The sequence below is a fragment of the Triticum urartu genome, chromosome 4A (assembly GCF_056163025.1).
Source record: "Triticum urartu cultivar PI428250 chromosome 4A, HENAU_Tu73, whole genome shotgun sequence".
NCBI classification, from domain to species: domain Eukaryota; kingdom Viridiplantae; phylum Streptophyta; class Magnoliopsida; order Poales; family Poaceae; genus Triticum; species Triticum urartu.
Genome location: NC_141876.1, coordinates 20,192,355 through 20,212,219, shown reverse-complemented (window position 1 = coordinate 20,212,219; position 19,865 = coordinate 20,192,355).

Here is a 19,865-nt window from a genome sequence, read left to right as displayed (position 1 = left end):
ACTTATTAGTAAACATGCTTCTATGGTTACCACTCAAGTAGAACAAATACTTAGAGCTCAAAATGATTTGCTCAATGAATTGAATAGTGAGAATAATGATAATGCTATTAGAGTTATGACTAGAGGTGGTAAAATGACTCAGGAACCTTTGTATCCTGAAGGCCACCCTAAGAGAATTGAGCAAGATTCTCAGAGAAATAATATAGATGCACCTAGTCCTTCTAAAAGGAAGAAAAAGAAAAATGATAGGACTTTGCATGCTTCTAGTGAACCTATTACTGAAATACGTGAGAATCCAAATGATATTTCTATCTCTGATGCTGAAACACAATCTGGTAATGAACCTAAAACTAGTGATAATGTTAATGATAATGTTCATGATGATGCTCAGCCTAGTAATGATAATGATATAGAAATTGAACCTGCTGTTGATCTTGATAACCCACAATCAAAGAATCAACGTTATGATAAGAAAGACTTTGTTGCTAGGAAACATGGCAAGGAAAGAGAGCCTTGGGTTGAGAAACCCATGCCTTTTCCTCCCAAACCATCCAAGAAAAAGGATGATGAGGATTTTGAGCTCTTCGTTGAAATGATTAGACCTATCTTTTTGCGTATGCGATTAACTGATATGCTCACAATGAATCCTTATGCTAAGTATATGAAAGATATTGTTACAAATAAAAGAAAGATACCGAAAGCTGAAATTTCCACCATGCTTGCTAATTATACTTTTAAGGGTGGAATGCCAAAGAAACTTGGAGATCCAGGAGTACCCACTATACCATGCTCCATTAAAAGAAACTATGTTAAAACTGCTTTATGTGATCTTGGAGCCGGTGTTAGTGTTATGCCTCTCTCTTTATATCGTAGACTTGATTTGAATAAGTTGACACCTACTGAAATATCTTTGCAAATGGCTGATAAATCAACTGCTATACCTGTCGGTATTTGTGAGGATGTGCTTGTTGTAGTTGCAAACATTACTATTTCAACGGACTTTGTTATTCTTAATATTCCCGAGGACGATGGTATGTCTATTATTCTTGGAAGACCCTTTTTGAATACTACACGGGCTGTTATTGATTGCACTAAAGGCAATGTCACTTTTCATGTTAATGGTAATGAGCATACGGTACACTTTCCGAGGAAACAACCTCAAGTTCATAGTATCAACTCTATTGGAAAAATTCCATCGATTATATTTGGAGGTTTTGAATTTCCTCTTCCTACTGTCAAGAAGAAATATGATATTCTTATTATTGGGGATGTGCATATCCCCATTGAGGTAACATAGTGTTATTCGAAATTTCTCCGGTTCCATGTTATTCGGAATGAGTTCGTTAACAAGACTTGATCAACCTTGTTAGTGGATTCCTTTTGATAAGCATGAGATGGATGAAACTAGAAGGCACAACCTTCTGTACCCTCCTCTTACTTTCTGTTATTTATATTAAATAAAATAAAAATAGTATTTTTCTGTCTATTATCTGATTTATCCGTGCAATATAAAAATACCCCAAAAATAAAAGTTCTCCATATGCCCTGAAATTTAAATATGATTTTTCCTGGAATATTTGAGAATATTTGGCACTGAGAACACAACAGGAGGAGCTGGCACCTGGCCACGAGGGTCAGGGGCGCGCCCTACCGCCCTGGGCGTGCCCCCTGCCTCGTGGGCCCATGGTGGCCCTCCTCCACTTATTCCTGCACCCACACACTTCTTCTTCCTCCCACAAACACGAATATCCAGTTCATACCTGAGTCCAAGCTCATTTTGCTGCCATTTTCGATCTCCTTGCTCAAAGCACATCTCACAAAACTGCTTGTGGGGATTGTTCCTTGGTATGTGACTCCTCCATTGGTCCAATTAGTTTTTGTTCTAGTGCTCTATTCATTGCAAATTTATGCTGCCTAGGTGACCATGTTCTTGAGCTTGCATGTCAAATTTATATGGTTCCAAGTAGTTTTGATGCATGATATAGGCTCTAGGCACTTGTAGGAGTAGTGGCTATCAATTTTATTAAGCTTTGTTCACTTTTATTTTGAAGTTACTAAAAATTTCAGAATTTTTCAGAGAATAATGAAGAGATTTTTTAGGGGCTCATCGAGCCGAAGCTCGAAGGAAAAGGCACAGAAGCCCAAGTATAATTTGCCTTGCACTGCGGAGGTTCGGCCGTGTGAATGGCCTTCCGATGATTTCTTGAGAGCAGTCGGGATTTATGATGATTTTTATGAATTGGCTGAGAATGCAGGCCTCACCGCCTTCCTCCACGACCAACGTGAACAGTATCTCTTACTCACAAATATCTTTGTGCAAAACTTTCATTTCCATTCTAGGAGCTCACCACCTACGATGGAGTTTTATTTATATGATGAGCATAAGGAGATGTCACTTTATGATTTTTGTCGGTTTTGTTTGGTCCCTTTTGAGGGCACGACAGAGGAACCACATCGCAGCGATGTGGATGGGTTTATTGATACCATCATTGTAGGGGAAACAAGGAAGGTTTCCCATGCACGAATCACTAGCATACATTTTCCTGTTTTACGCTACTTTGCAATATTTGCTGGTCGTTGCTTATTTGGTCGCGGAAACTGTGGAAACCTTAGTGTTCCTGATATAATTATTTTGTTCCACGGTTTATTCAGTGATAGCTCTGATAGTATGGGTGGTATTATTGCCAAACGGTTAAGTCTGAACCGTACAAAGGGCCCCATCTTTGAAGGCATCTATGCTTCACGCCTAGCTGCATATTTTAACATACCTATTAGGCATTATGAGAAGGAAGAAAAATTGTTGCCTCGTGTTTATTTAGATTATAAGAGTATGGTAGCACACAATTTTATTGTTAAGAATAGGGAAGGGGAGCTTAAATAGAAATTGTTCTTTGATAAACATCATCCTGAGACTATTACCCTACATGCTCCTTCCTTGTTTGATTTATCTGCAGGCTAGTACCTTGTTCCGTTAGAGGCTATTCACGCCTATCGAAACCCTACATCAGCCATAGAGCCAGAGCCGGAACCACAAGTTGATCCTCCATGACAGTCTAATTACCATTGGGATCCGGAAATGATTGCCAACCAGTGGCAGTCAGAGTCTTCTTCTTCTTCGCAGTACGACCCCAACTACTATTATGGATATCCTCCAGGACAATCGTGGCCATAGACCAACTTATGCCAAAAGCCTAAGCTTGGGGGAGTATGTATTTCTCACCGACATTACATTCATGTTCACACACCCATTGCTAGATGTCGGTGCTCTTACTTTTTCATTGTATCATCCATGCTAGTTTATTTTCCTTTTTATGCTCTCTTCTTGTGTGTTTGATAAACCTTAAGAAAAACAAAAAAAATTAGTTGTAGCTTTTAATTAGTTTACTTTCTATGCTTGTAGTAGTAATTAAAAACTAAACCCAAAAAGATTTCCTGTTCTTCTTTTACTTGCTGGGAGCTCTCCCGTGTAAATAGTTTTATTTCTTTTCTTTTCTTTGGGGGTCGATAGGAGAAGACCATAATTAAATTGTTGAAGTAGCTCTTATATGCATTATTGTTGATCTGACAAAAGAGCCCATATTGCCTTGTCTTCTCCTGTTTATTGAATGCTTGCAGATTCCAGCTTAGTCAAATGCATGTGCACTATTGTTATTATCCACATCGTTCGGTCGTGCAAGTGAAAGGCAATTATGATGATATATGATGGACTGACTGAAATGAGAAAAGCTGGTATGAACTCGACCTCTTTTGTTTTTTGTAAATATTATTAGTTCATCGTTCCTGATTCAGCCTATTATGAATAAACATGTTTGCAATGACAACTAGAGATCATAGTTTCTTGTGCCATGCTTGATTAGCTAGGAGCTTATAATGGTTTACCTTGCGTGCCAACATGCTATTAAAATGGTTGTGATGTGGTATGATAGGGTGGTATCCTCCTCTGAATGATTTAAGTGACTTGACTTGGCGCATGCTCACGCATGTAGTTGAAACAAAATCAACATAGTCTTCACGATATTTATGTTCATGGTGGATTATATCCTACTCATGCTTGCATTCGGTGTTGATTAATTTTAATGCATGTTCATGACTGTTGTCGCTCTCTAGCTGGTCGCTTCCCAGTCTTTTCCTAGCCTTCACCTGTACTAAGCGGGAATACTGCTTGTGCATCCAACTCCATAAACCCCAAAAGTTATTTCATATGAGTCCACCATACCTACCTATATACGTATCTACCTGCCGTTCCAAGTAAATTTGTATGTGCCAAACTCTAAACCTTCAAATAAATATCCTGTTTTGTATGCTCGAATAACTCATGTATCAACTAGGGATATCCGTATCTTCCATGTTAGGCGGGTTATTCTCAAGAGGAGTGGACTCCGCTCCTCACTCACGAGAAAATGGCTGGTCACCGGGATGCCCAGTCCCATGCTTTATGCAAACTAAATCAAAATAATTGCAAACAAAACTCCCCCTGGGACTCTTGTTAGTTGGAGGCACTCGTTGTTTCAAGCAAGCCATGGATTGATGCTTGTTGGTGGAGGGGGAGTATAAACTTTACCATTCTGTTTGGGAACCGCCTATAATGTGTGTAGTATGGAAGATATTGCCATCTCTTGGTTGTTATGTTGACAATGAAAGTATACCGCTCAAAATATTATTCATCTCTATTTCAAAACCGAGCTCTGGCACCTCTACAAATCCCTGCTTCCCTCCGCGAAGGGCCTATCTATTTACTTTCATGTTGAGTCATCATCCTCTTATTATAAAGCACCAGTTGGAGAGCACCACTGTCATTTGCATTCGTTACTGTTAGTTTACATTGAGTATGACTTGACTGGATCTCTTTTACCATGAATTACAATGTCTAGTCAGTCCTTGATCTTTAAAGGTGCTCTGCATTTATGTTTTGCGGTCTCAGAAAGGGCTAGCGAGATACCATCTTGTTATATCATATTTTGATTGTTTTGAGAAAGTGTTGTCATCCGAGATTTATTATTATTGCTCGCTAGTTGATTATGCCATTGATATGAGTAAACTTAAGACCTAAGCGTTATTGTGAATGTGGTTAGTCATAATCTTTGCTAAAAACTTGAATGCTGGCTTTACATATTTACAACAACCACTACAAAAAAAGACACATCCGTGACATTTTGGGCCGAATGAATTTTATTTTCTGTCATACATATGACACTTCTATGACGATAATTGTGACAAAACTCGGTATCATCATAGATGTGGTGGGCTCCTACTTCTATGACAAAAAAACATGACAGAAAATGGGCTTTTCGTCCTGGGCGGGCCGGAGATGCAGCTGCATGACATTCTTTGGCCGTCCATGACGGAAAAAAAACATGGTAGAAGCGAGGGCGAGGAAAATTGCAGGGAGGTCCCGGTTACGGTGGGAGGTCGGGGGCCGAGCGATGCACGTTTCTCTCGTACACGTACGCGCGTGTGTGCGAGGCGTTGGCTCTAACTGAACCCGAGCGAGGCGTTGGGCTCTAACTGAACCCGAGCGATTGCACTGTAGGCTACGCGTTACTGAACCCGAGCGATCGATCAATGGCTGTTAACTGAACCCGACCGAGCGATTCCTTCGCTACTGCTGCTAACTGAAGCCGATCGATGCTGCCTCTGGGATGAACAGTGAGCGTTGCGGGGGGGGGGGGGGGTTGGATGAACAGTGAGCGGTGGCGTTTCCTCTGGATGAACAGGACCCCGTGGTGTGGTGGAGGGCTGGATGAACAGTAGACGGTGGAGGGGTGCCCGTGGAGGGGTGGTTGAACAGGACCCCGTGGTGTGGAGGGCTGGATGAACAGTAGACGATGGAGGGGTGCCCGTGGAGGGGTGGTTGAACAGTAGCCGGTGGAGTAGCACACGGTGGAGGCTGGATGAACAGGAGCCCATGGAGGCTAGAGGAGGTCGACGGTAGCCCGTGGAGGCTGGAGGAGGTCGGCAGTGGAGATGAAAAATATCCCGTGGAGTCCCGTTTTGCGGTACACCACACCCCTCCTAATGAACATGATCCCTGTTTCGACCGTAGGAGGTCCGTTTCGTCCATTTTGTGGTACGCCACACCCCTCCTGATGAACAGGACCCCCGTTTTGACCGTAGGAGGTCTGTTTCGTCCGTTTTGCGGTACACCACACCCCTCCCGATCAACAGGACCCCCGTTTCGACCGTAGGAGGTCCGTTTCCTCTGTTTTGCGGTATGCCGGACCCCTCCCGATTAACATGACCCTGTTTCGAACGTAGGAGGTCCGTTTCCTCCGTTGTGCGGTACGCCAGGCCTCGTTTCCATCGCCTGTTCCGTCCAAACCCTCCCGATGAACACGACCACGCATTCGGTTCTGACCCAGCCGGTTGGCTCCCAGGCGTTCCGTTGCCTCCCGATGAACACGACGCATTCCGTTGCCTCCCGATGAATACGACGCATTCCGTTGCCTCCCCATGAACACGACGCATTTCGTTGCCTCCCCATGAACACGACGACGACGCTGTTTCTCCGTTCCGACCCAGCCAAGTACACGAGCCCTGGCCGTACGTATGCGTGAGTAGGCGTTCGAGACCCCACCCGTATGTACACATACGTGGCCATATTTTCTTTCTTGCACCCTGGCTGCTGTACATACGTGTACATGCTACGTGCACGCCTCTACTACGACACATACGCGCCTCTACTACGACACGTGCGCGCCTCTACATCCACCAGTATATATGTACGTACACGTTCGCGAACAGAATGACAACACTACATGCGCTTCGACCAGGTGGGTCCCGACTGTCAGGCACGTCCTTCCCTGCGAAGATGTAGCTGGTGGGTCCCAGCAGTCAGGGGCGAATCGTTTTTTTTTTGCCTGGACGCACTTCCTTGCATGCGAAGATGTAGCTGGTGGGTCCTAACAGTCAGGGGAAAACGTTTTTTTTTGTGAAATACGGTGGCCCGTCCGGTTGGTCCCCGCTATCAGGTGGAGGAATAATTATTTTGCACGTAATAAGGAGGCACTTCCTTGTTGCGGCCGTGGACCCAGCTATCAGCCTCTCAACGTACAGTCCACGTCCGATGGAAGCAGTTCCTTGACCACGTTGACCATGCCGCGCCGAGAGCACCAGGGCGGTGGACGACGGCGAGGCCTAGGAAGGGGACGACGCGGAGCCGGGGAAGACGCGGCAGTGGATGCCCACGCGTAGAGGAGTATGAGGGTTCACTGGTTCGCTGCGGTGTGAGGCTGTCGTCGCCGCAGAATAACATGGGGTGTGGGTGAGTAGAGGGATGGCCTGGCCAGCGGCGGGAGTCCTAGGGGGCGGTGAGGCCTCCGCCGCATCGCAGCCGGCCACGGGAGGCAGGAGCACGAGGCACGACCGGCGCTGGTTTGGGCGGCTGGAGCAAGAAGACCAGAGGTTGAAGAAGCATTACGGCTGTTGGATGGACATCGTACAGTCACAGGAGTTAGAATCGTGCATATTGACTAAGTTGACAAAGCCCTCCGTCCCCGTCAACTTAGTAGGCCCACAAGTCAGCCTGCCACTATACTGGGTCCCAGCTAACAGGAGGTGTCGGGGATCTACCTCGTGGCGTAAACCGGCCGGAAGTATAACACGGCCGGACTAGGTGTTTCACTGGTAAACCGCCAGAGGATTGGCGATTTACGTGTCTGGCGGTTCACTGGAATGACGGTTCACGAGCCTGAAGACTCATTGGTGACCCGGCTGGACTTGGCGGTTTACTTGACACCCGGTTTACACTTGGCAATTCACTAGCGACCTGCCCTGACCTGGTGGTTTACAAGCAACCCGCCGGAACATTATGACACACTTGTGACCCGGCGGACGGGTCAGATGAATGACAAAGCCCAAGGCCCAGAAGGCCGGTTTATGTCAATGGTGGGCCGGTTTAAAAGGAAAGGCACGAGGAACATTTATCTTACAAGGAGTTAAGACCTGGACTTGTATCCGATTTGTATTAGAGATAGACTAGTCCTAATCCTAATAGGACTCTACATGTAACCCGCCCCTCCAACATATATAAGGAGGGGCAGGGTTCCCCAAAAGGGACAAGATTCACAAGTTCCATAAGTTGGACAAGTTAGGTTTAGACAATAGCTCTCGAGATAGAGCAGTCTTGTAACCGTGATCATCATCATCAATATCAATGAAGCAGGATGTAGGCTTTTACCTCCACCGTGAGGGGCCGAACCTGGGTAAAAACATCGCGTCTCTCGTCCCGCTCAACCCCTCTCAAGCTACCACATAGAGGCGTTGGCCTCGCGACTAAGTCCTGACACTAAGAACATTTGCCGTGACAATTCCACGACAGTTGGCGCCTACCTTGGGGCTTGCGCACGGTGGTGTTGAATTCTTGGAGGGATCTATTCAGGGATCGAGAAGCTCGCAGTTAAACAGATGAAAGTTTTGAGTTCAAGAAAATTAAGATGGCGTGGGTGAGTTGCCGCCACTGCAAGTTGAAAACCGATCAGTGTAAGGATCACATTGCACGGACCGGTAGGAGATTTTTACGGCGTGTTAAACCACAAGTCGCCGAGAACGTCGAGTTTCTGCTGCTGCCTGTTTCTCAGGTGCGTCAAGTACGGATGAGACAAGGAGTTGCTGCTGTTACTTCTTGCCAAAAAAGCGTTGCTGGGCGTTGTGATCCGCCACAGCAATAAGGAAAGAGAAAAAAAAACAAGTACGATTACGACCCGGAGGATATATGGATGTGGGCGTAAAAAACGAAGTCAACCGTCCCAGATTCCTCGGCCACCACGGGTGGCTCGTCGCCTCCTCCAGTCACTGTCGCTGAGCCGTTCCTATCCAGTTGCGGTTGGGAAAAGCAAGTCCCCAGACAGACTGGTACATCAACTGCCAAAAGCAAGTCAACTACCTGAGAAAGTTGAAACAAACAACTCACGGGAAGACCATCAGTGCTACATCTACATGCATCCAACAAATCCAAAAGTCTAGTTACCATACTAGCACATCTTGCCAAGTCTACGTACTACATCCACAACTGGGTCAAACCCGCCTGGGTTGACCCGGCCGCTCCCCCACTGCTGCAGCTCTGGCATGGCCGACGCGTCGCGTGTGTTCCGGCGGACGTACGCACAAGTCATATTTTGTCCAAGAAAAACAGGACAATGGCTTACTGTTTATGGCGATATGACCAGATCATCTCTTGTTCAAACATCAGGTGATATTCGTCCAGTCTATTTTAACAGCACGTATTAATTTGTGAAAACAATTATTTTGTTCTGCAATATTTTTTTATGCAGGATAATTATCCATGACCGCGGTATAGTTATGCCACGGATATGGAGCGTGCGCCAACATAATTTTACACTGGCTTTCTTCCGTGTCATGTTGCTCAACGGATACATGTGCAAATCGCCGCCTCCGCTGTTCAGTTTACATCTGTCCGCGCCTGCGGCCGACTCGCGTGTTTGCGCCGGCCTACAGCGTCGCGGCCGATTCTCCCGTCTGTGCCGGTTTACAATACCGGTGCCAACTTCCCTGTCCGCACTGGCTCATGCCGCAGCCGACTCATTTACTGTCCGGACGAGTCAGGTGGTATCCATCTAAAATTTATTTTATTAAACATATTGTTTTTATTAAAGAACAATTACTTGGTCTTGTAATATTTTTGCAGGACCGTTACGAAAAGGTGTTGCCTAAGGGGGCGCATCAACATCACTTTTTGCATTGGTGTTTGTCCGTGCTAGGATGCTCGACGGATATACGTGCAAGTCGCCGCCCCGGTGTTCGGATTACATCCGTCCGCACCTGCCGCCGATTCGTGCATCTACACCGGTTAAACAACATCATGTTTGAATCGCCACCCGCGCCGCTTTACAAACGCCATGGATGACTCGTCCATCTGCCCTCATGGCGGTTCACGCGTCCGCACCGGCTTACAATGCCACGGCCGACTCATCTGTTGTTCGGGCGAATCAGGTGATATCCCTCTAAGTATAATTTAGCACATATTGTTTTTGTCAGAGAGCAATTACTTTGGTCTTTGCATTTTATATGCAGGACAATTGGTCATTGCAAAGCCGATGGCCGGATCATGGATATATAAATTGCGTAATTACTATCATGTGCTAGCATATGACCGCGCCACAATGATCAAAGAATATGTGTGCAAGACCGCGCCCTTGTGGCCCGGACTACTTCGACTCACCGGGACCGCACCCGCGATTAACTCGCCCGTCCGTGCTGGTTTACAACACCGGTGAAGATTTTCCCCGTCTGCACCGGCTTACAACGCCGCGGCCGACTCATCTGTCGGAGCCGCCACTGATGCTGCGGTCGTCTCTGCCGTCCGTCTCTCGCGGCCTGGTCTACATCAACACACCGGGCCGCACCTGTCTGCATGAGCTGTTTATTTGAGTATGAACAAGTCACTGCTTGGGAAGCCGGTTTTCTTCCAACAAATTGGAGGCAAATTGTCATGTATTATCAGCCGCCGTCTGCACTGGATGGCTCAATGGGCAGGCACGCAAGTCGCCGCCACTACAGTTTTGGTTAAACTTCAAATCGCTAGTTGGAAGGAACCATTGGCCGAGTTGCTGACACGGCTCGTATGGGATCATTTATAACCCGCCGCAGTCACCTCAACTTTCTGTGGATTCACATCGCATTATCAACATCAATGATATACACCTTCTGCTATGGTCAAACACGGAGAATCTCAAGCCAACTCCTCGAGTCACCTTGAGACTCGGGGGCTACAATGATATGATTCAGCTATATGCCAGTTTTTCAGTGAAGTCAAGAACCCCAGGACATTGGAGAGAAAGATAACTTGGTCCCTGAGGCTACTGTTATATTGATGAAAATTTAAAGGCCGTCAGAAATATTCCGGCTCACAATGATGCTTCCGATTTACAATCCGGTTTAAGAGGAAACTATCTCTTGCAAATCTCTGAAGCTCTCAAATTCGGTTTAAAAATATCCGGTTCAAAAAGGAATTAACTTCTCGCAAGTTCGAGTTTAAAGGCCGTCAGAAAATTTCCGGCTAAAAATAAAGATTCCGGTTTAAAATCCGGTTCAAGGGAAAGATATCTCCCACAAAGCTTTGAAGCTCTCAATATCCGGTTCAAGATCCCGGTTCAAGAAGAATTTATCTCTTGCAAAAAGTTAAAAATTGCCGAAGAGGACCTGCTGCCATGATGCGCGGTTCAAATATGGGTATCCCGCCTTACTGGCCTGACATATTATTGATCACATGGGGGCTTCTGCTTCATAAAGCAGGGTCTCTGTTCTTTTACATCATGCGTGGTTACACGGAGTTGTTCTGTCTTAAAGCGGCCTCCGGTTTACCCCTTGAAAATTTTATAAACATCACTTGGGGGCTTGGTCATGTCCGTACCAATGCAACACCTTTTGATAGGCGAAAGCCACCAGATCACTTGGGGACATGGTCAAGTCTGAACCAGTCACACCTCTTGATCGGCCTAAGGCCATAGAATCACTTGAGGGCTTGGTCGAACCCGAACCATTGCCACGCCTCTTGATCGGCATAATGCCACGGTTTCATTTGGGGACCTGGCTGACTTGAACCATAGCTACACCATTGGGGAGCTTGGTCGTGTCCAACCATGGTAACACCATCTGATCGGCTCAATAAGCCTCTTTTTGCAAATGGTTTTATCATTGCCTTTGCTTCAATATTTTTCCTTGATAACTGTTTCTTTTATTTTTGTTGCATTTTTAAACCGACAAAGTTTTAAACCGGTTCAAACTGTCAAATTACAAATTGACGGAACACGGTCAAATCTTAATCCGGAGACTATCTGCCCGGTTTAATTTTCTGTTACCATCCTATTATGGAGCAAACCAGTGTTTATCACCACCCGACACGATTTTATCATAAACCGACACAATATGGAAGGAGTTATCAGTACTCAAGATTTGGGTTATCACCCTTACTACAAAAAGTTGGTAAAACCAACAATGTGATTCAATGTCACAGGTATGATATATTTCATATTTGGTTATTCTTAAGTGCAGCCTTGGTTATAAATCCGGGTTATATGTTGGGCATTATGACCCGTTCGGCGGTAAACCGCCAGGACACTTTAAACTTGTTGTATGCAGAAACAGGTTTGTTAAACCGGCCTGGCTTTGGACTATAAGTCGCCAGTATATATATATATATATATATATATATATATATATATATATATATATATATATATATATTTGGATTGTGCCATTGGAATCATGCGATTATAAATCATTGGGTTATATGATTCAAATAGCCAAGTTTGGCTGAATTTTCATTATGATATTGAATGAATAAGGTTTTCACCGGATTATGTTATCTTGAATAGCCAACATGGCTGGATTTTTATGGTTATTAATAACCGGTATTATTGAGGTTTTCAAAGTTGCTTTAGCGCAATGGCTATCATATTATCAATAGATATGATTTATTCTACAATTGAAGGAATAGTCCCGAGTCGCTGCAGGCTTACAACCCGGCACTTGGGGGCTACATTATTCAAATCGAGATTACATGCAAGTCTCATGTCGCTACAAGCATGCATCATGACACTTGGGGGCTAATGCAAAGTCATTTTTACTAGTCTTATTGAAGACCCGACTCATCATATTATAATGAGCCGGCCCTTGGGGGCTACCAATTGCTCATGTCAACAATTCAAGGTACACAAGTTTTCGTCCATAATATTGAAGGATCCATTGCTCAGTTGGTAAAGCACAAAGCTCTTAACCTTGTGGACGTGGGTTCAAGCCCTACGATGGATGCTACATTATAAGATGTTATTTTCATTGAAGTATATATCAAGTCCCGGTTCAGTATTATCTTACTAAGCCGGCCCTTGGGGGCTACACATCACTGCTAAAATCTACATTATTATATTTACAAAGTTCCTGCTCATTATTGTATAATGACCCGGTCCTTGGGGGTTACACTGATTGAAGTTTTTATAAGCAAATTACAAGTCCCAGGTTGCTGCAAGCATGACAACCCGGCACTTGGGGGCTACATATATGGAGTATTCAGTTTATATGATTGAGATGAACTAATCGGATTTCTTCAAGGTTGAAACACTTATTGGAGCAAGTCTTAAATTATCACTATGTTCTCCTCCTAAGACTTGGGGGCTACAGGTATTATGCATATAAAGGAGGAATATCTTCATTTTATCAGTTTTGAGCAAATCAGGAAGATCAATTACATGACCCGGTGTCGACAACAATTATGACCCGGTGCCATCAATATTTATAAACCGGCAAGTTTTACATCTTCAAACCGGCTGAATATTAGATAAGTATTTCAAGACCCATATTTCTTAAACCGGCGCTTTGGAAGCCGACTCAAGTGGATTATTCTTCACAATGTTTCTCTACGAGAAACCAATGTCAACAAATTGAGTATGAAGCTGGCTTGTTAACCCGGATTTTCTAGAAGGAGGAAATGACAAGGACTTAAGTATCATCAGGTACCGGTTTACAAGAATTCTTAACCCGGAGCATAACCTGTCAAATTTGTTCTTGTGTTTATTTTGCAGCATAAGTTTACCATGGATAAATCCAAGCTAAACTTGGGGGCTAATGTCGGGGATATACCACGCGGCGTAAACCGGCCGGAAGTATAACCCGGCCGGACTAGGCGTTTCACTAGTAAACCGCCAGAGGATTGGCGATTTACGTGTCTGGCGGTTCACTAGAATGACGGTTCACGAGCCTGAAGACTCATTGGTGACCCGGCTGGACTTGGCGGTTTACTTGAGACCCGGTTTACACTTGGCGATTCACTAGCGACCTGCCCTGACCTGGCGGTTTACAAGCAACCCGCCGGAACATTATGACACACTTGTGACCCGGCGGACGGGTCAGATGAATGACAAGGCCCAAGGCCCAGAAGGCCGGTTTATGTCAATGGTGGGCCAGTTTAAGAGGAAAGGCATGAGGAACATTTATCTTACAAGGAGTTAAGACCTGGACTTGTATCTGGTTTGTATTAGAGATAGACTAGTCCTAATCCTAATAGGACTCTACATGTAACCCGCCCCTCCAACATATATAAGGAGGGGCAGGGCTCCCCAAAAGGGACAAGATTCACAAGTTCCACAAGTTGGACAAGTTAGGTTTAGACAATAGCTCTCGAGATAGAGCAGTCTTGTAACCATGATCATCATCATCAATATCAATGAAGCAGGATGTAGGCTTTTACCTCCATCATGAGGGGCCGAACCTGGGTAAAAACATCACGTCTCTCGACCCGCTCAACCCCTCTCAAGCTACCACATAGATGCGTTGGCCTCGCGACTAAGTCCTGACACTAAGGACATCTGCCGTGACAATTCCACGACAGGGGGAGTATTCATTTTTTTGTGCGTAATAAGGAGGCACTTCCTTGCATGCGAAGATATAGCTGGTGGGTCCGAGCTGTCAGCGGCGGTAACGTTTTTTTCGTGAAATACAGAGGCCCTTTCGGTGGGTCCCTGATGTCAGGTGGAGGAATCATTATTTTGCGCGTAATAAGGAGGCATTTCCTTGTGTGCAGCCGTGGACCCAGCTGTCGGCCTCTCCACGTACAGTCCACTTCAGATGCATGTCGGTCGTTGACCATGTTGACCAGGCCGCGCCGAGAGCACCAGGGCGGTGGACGACGGCAAGGCCTAGGAAAGGAACGACACGGAGGCAGGGAAGACTCGGCAGTTGTTTCCCACGCGGAGGGGAGTACGACTGTACGAGGGTTTACTAGTTCGTCTACTGTCGCCGGAGAATAACAACAGGTGTGGGTGAGTAGAGGGATGGCTAGGCCAGTCATGGGAGTACGGTGGGGCGGTGAGGCCTGCGCGACAGCACAGCCGGCCGCGGGTAGGAGGGAGCAGGCAGTCCTGTCGGCGCTTGTTTGAACGGCTGGAGCAGGAAGAGCAGAGATTGAAGAAGCACGACGACCGTTCAATGGACATCCAACAGTCACTGCTTGTGCGTCAACCTTTTTTTAGGAAAGCCTCAAATCCGTGGAAAACAACATACAGCCCATCTGCCATTATTTCTAATAATTTACAACCCATTTGCTAATTCTTAAGGTTTTTTTGGAGCCCATATTCTTTTTGTTAGCATTACAACCCATATTATGGCCATGGTTAAAAAATTATACAAAATTTTGCATATTTCGGTGCGGTCCAAACTGTTTTTAATTCCAAAATTTCGACTCACATTCAAACTGATTTTAAAAATAAATGTATATCAATATAAAATCCAACAAATTCTCCATGCATAAAAATTAATGTAATTTAAAATCTCGAAATGAAAAAAAGATATTTGAAACTAATTGCCGGTTTGACGTGTTTTAAAAATGTACAGCCCATTTCTCATTACTGATGGGCCATTTTCTCGGCCAGCCGAATGAAAGCTCTCCTTGTCTTGAAAGATTTGCAGCCCAACAGGCCTGACAAAGCGACTTACTTGGCAAATCACAAAAAAACTGGGCTATGGTCGTCGACCCAGCTGTCAGCCTCTCCACGTACAGTACTCTTCCAACGGAAGTCATACCTTGACCATGTTGACCACGCCGCGCGGAGAGCACCACGGCGGTGGACGACGGCGAGGCCTAGGAAGGGGACGACACGGAGCCGGGGAAGACGCGGAAGTGAAAGCCCGCGCGGAGAGGAGTACGAGGGTTCGCTGGTTCGGCTGCGATGTGAGGCTGCCGTCGCCGCAGGGCCTGGCCAGCGTTGGGAATAGTAGGGGGCGGTGATGAAGGAAATATGCCCTAGAGGCAATAATAAAGTTATTATTTATTTCCTTATATCATGATAAACGTTTATTATTCATGCTAGAATTGTATTAACCGGAAACATAATACATGTGTGAATACATAGACAAACAGAGTGTCACTAGTATGCCTCTACTTGACTAGCTCGTTAATCAAAGATGGTTACGTTTCCTAACCATGAACAAAGAGTTGTTATTTGATTACCAAGGTCACATCATTAGTTGAATGATCTGATTGACATGACCCATTCCATTAGCTTAGCACCCGATCGTTTAGTATGTTGCTATTGCTTTCTTCATGACTTATACATGTTCCTATGACTATGAGATTATGCAACTCCCGTTTGCCGGAGGAACACTTTGTGTGCTACCAAACATCACAACGTAACTGGGTGATTATAAAGGAGCTCTACAGGTGTCTCCGATGGTGGATGTTGGGTTGGCGTATTTCGAGATTAGGATTTGTCACTCCGATTGTCGGAGAGTTATCTCTGGGCCCTCTCGGTAATGCACATCACATAAGCCTTGCAAGCATTGCAACTAATGAGTTAGTTGCGGGATGGTGTATTACAGAACGAGTAAAGAGACTTGCCGATAATGAGATTGAACTAGGTATTGGATACCGACGATCGAATCTCGGGCAAGTAACATACCGATGACAAAGGCAACAACGTATGTTGTTATGCGGTCTGACCGATAAAGATCTTCGTAGAATATGTAGGAGCCAATATGGGCATCCAGGTCCCGCTATTGGTTATTGACCGGAGATGTATCTCGGTCATGTCTACATTGTTCTCGAACCGTAGGGTCCGCACGCTTAACGTTACGATGACAGTTGTTATGAGTTTATGCATTTTGATGTACCGAAGTTAGTTCGGAGTCCCGGATGTGATCACGGACATGACGAGGAGTCTCGAAATGGTTGAGACATAAAGATTGATATATTGGAAGCCTATGTTTGGATATTGGAAGTGTTCCGGGTGAAATCGGGATTTTACCGGAGTACCGGGAGGTTACCGGAACCCCCCGGGAACCAAATGGGCCTTAGTGGGCTTTAGTGGAAAGGTGAAAAGGGGCATCCCAAGGTGGCTGCGAGCCTCCCCCCTTCCCCTAGTCCTATTAGGACTAGGAGAGGTGGCCGGCCCCCCTCTCTCTCTTTCCCCCCTTTGGAGTCCTATTCCAACTAGGATTGGGGGGGGGGGCAGTCCTACTCCCGGTAGGAGTAGGACTCCTCCTGGCGCGCCCCATGGCTGGCCGCACCCCTCCCCCTTGGCTCCTTTATATACTGAGGCAAGGGGCACCTCTAGACACACAATTGATCCCCGTGATCGTTCCATAGCCGTGTGCGGTGCCCCCTGCCACCATATTCCACCTCGATCATATTGTAGCGGTGCTTAGGCGAAGCCCTGCGACGGTAGAACATCAAGATCGTCACCACGCCGTTGTGTTGACGAAACTCTTCCTCGACGCTTTGCTGGATCGGAGCCCGGGGATCGTCATCGAGCTGTACGTGTGCTAAGAACTCGGAGGTGCCGGAGTAACGGTGCTTGGATCGGTCGGATCGGGAAGACGTACGACTACTTCCTCTTCGTTGTGTGATCGCTTCCGCAGTCGGTCTGCGTGGGTACGTAGACAACACTCTCCCCTCTCGTTGCCGTGCATCACCATGATCTTGCGTGTGCGTAGGAAAATTTTGAAATTACTACGTTCCCCAACAGTGTCATCCGAGCCTGGTTTTATGGTTTGATGTTATATGCACGAGTAGAACACAAGTGAGTTGTGGGCGATATAAGTCATACTGCCTACCAGCATGTCATACTTTGGTTCAACGGTATTGTTGGACGAGACGACCCGGACCAACATTACGCGTACGCTTACGCGAGACCGGTTCCCCCGACGTGCTTTGCACATAGGTGGCTTGCGGGCGACTGTCTCTCCAACTTTAGTTGAACCGAGTGTGGCTACGCCCGGTCCTTGAGAAGGTTAAAACAGAGTCTATTTGACAAACTATCGTTGTGGTTTTGATGCGTAGGTGAGATTGGTTCTTGCTTAAGCCCGTAGCAGCCACGTAAAACATGCAACAACAAAGTAGAGGACGTTTAACTTGTTTTTGCAGGGCATGTTGTGATGTGATATGGTCAAGGCATGATGCTGAATTTTATTGTATGATATGATCATGTTTTGTAACCGAGTTATCGGCAACTGGCAGGAGCCATATGGTTGTCGCTTTATTGTATGCAATGCAATCGCGATGTAATGCTTTACTTTATCACTAAGCGGTAGCGATAGTCGTGGAAGCATAAGATTGGCGAGACGACAACGATGCTACGATGGAGATCAAGGTGTCGCGCCGGTGACGATGGTGATCATGACGGTGCTTCGCAGATGGAGATCACAGGCACAAGATGATGATGGCCATATCATATCACTTATATTGATTGCATGTGATGTTTATATTTTTATGCATCTTATCTTGCTTTGATCGACGGTAGCATTATAAGATGATCTCTCACTAAATTATCAAGAAGTGTTCTCCCTGAGTATGCACTGTTGCGAAAGTTCTTCGTGCTGAGACACCACGTGATGATCGGGTGTGATAGGCTCTACGTTCAAATACAACGGGTGCAAAACAGTTGCACACGCGGAATACTCAGGTTATACTTGACGAGCCAAGCATATACAGATATGGCCTCGGAACACGGAGACCGAAAGGTCGAGCGTAAATCATATAGAAGATATGATCAACATAGCAATGTTCACCAATGAAACTACTCCATCTCACGTGATGATCAGACATGGTTTAGTTGATTTGGATCACGTGATCACTTAGAGGATTAGAGGGATGTCTATCTAAGTGGGAGTTCTTAAGTAATTTGATTAATTGAACTTAAACTTATCATGAACTTAGTACCTGATAGTATCTTGCTTGTTTATGTTGATTATAGATAGATGGCTCGTGCTGTTGTTCCGTTGAATTTTAATGCGTTCCTTGAGAAAGCAAAGTTGAAAGATGATGGTAGCAATTACACGGACTGGGTCCGTAACTTGAGGATTATCCTCATTGCTGCTCAGAAGAATTACGTCCTGGAAGCACCGCTGGGTGCCAGGCCTGCTGCTAGATCAACACCAGATGTTATGAACGTCTGGCAGAGCAAAGCTGATGACTACTCGATAGTTCAGTGTGCCATGCTTTACGGCTTAGAATCGGGACTTCAACGACGTTTTGAACGTCACGGAGCATATGAGATGTTCCAGGAGTTGAAGTTAATATTTCAAGCAAATGCCCGGATTGAGAGATATGAAGTCTCCAATAAGTTCTATAGCTGCAAGATGGAGGAGAACAGTTCTGTCAGTGAGCATATACTCAAGATGTCTGGCTATAATAATCACTTGATTCAATTGGGAGTTAATCTTCCAGATGATTGCGTCATTGACAGAATTCTCCAATCACTGCCACCAAGCTACAAGAGCTTCATGATGAATTATAATATGCAAGGGATGAATAAGACTATTCCCGAGCTCTTCGCAATGCTGAAAGCGGCGGAGGTAGAAATCAAGAAGGAGCATCAAGTCTTGATGGTCAACAAGACCACTAGTTTCAAGAAAAAGGGCAAAGGGAAGAAGAAGGGGAACTTCAAGAAGAACGGCAAGCAAGTTGCTGCTCAAGAGAAGAAACCCAAGTCTGGACCTAAGCCTGAAACTGAGCGCTTCTACTGCAAGCAGACTGGTCACTGGAAGCGGAACTGCCCCAAGTATTTGGCGGATAAGAAGGATGGCAAGGTGAACAAAGGTATATGTGATATACATGTTATTGATGTGTACCTTACTAGAGCTCGCAGTAGCACATGGATATTTGATACTGGTTCTGTTGCTAATATTTGCAACTCGAAACAGGGACTACGGAATAAGCGGACACTAGCAAAGGACGAGGTGACGATGCGCGTGGGAAACGGTTCCAAAGTCGATGTGATCGCGGTCGGCACGCTACCTCTACATCTACCTTCGGGATTAATATTAGACCTAAATAATTGTTATTTGGTGCCAGCGTTGAGCATGAACATTATATCTGGATCTTGTTTAATGCGAGACGGTTATTCATTTAAATCAGAGAA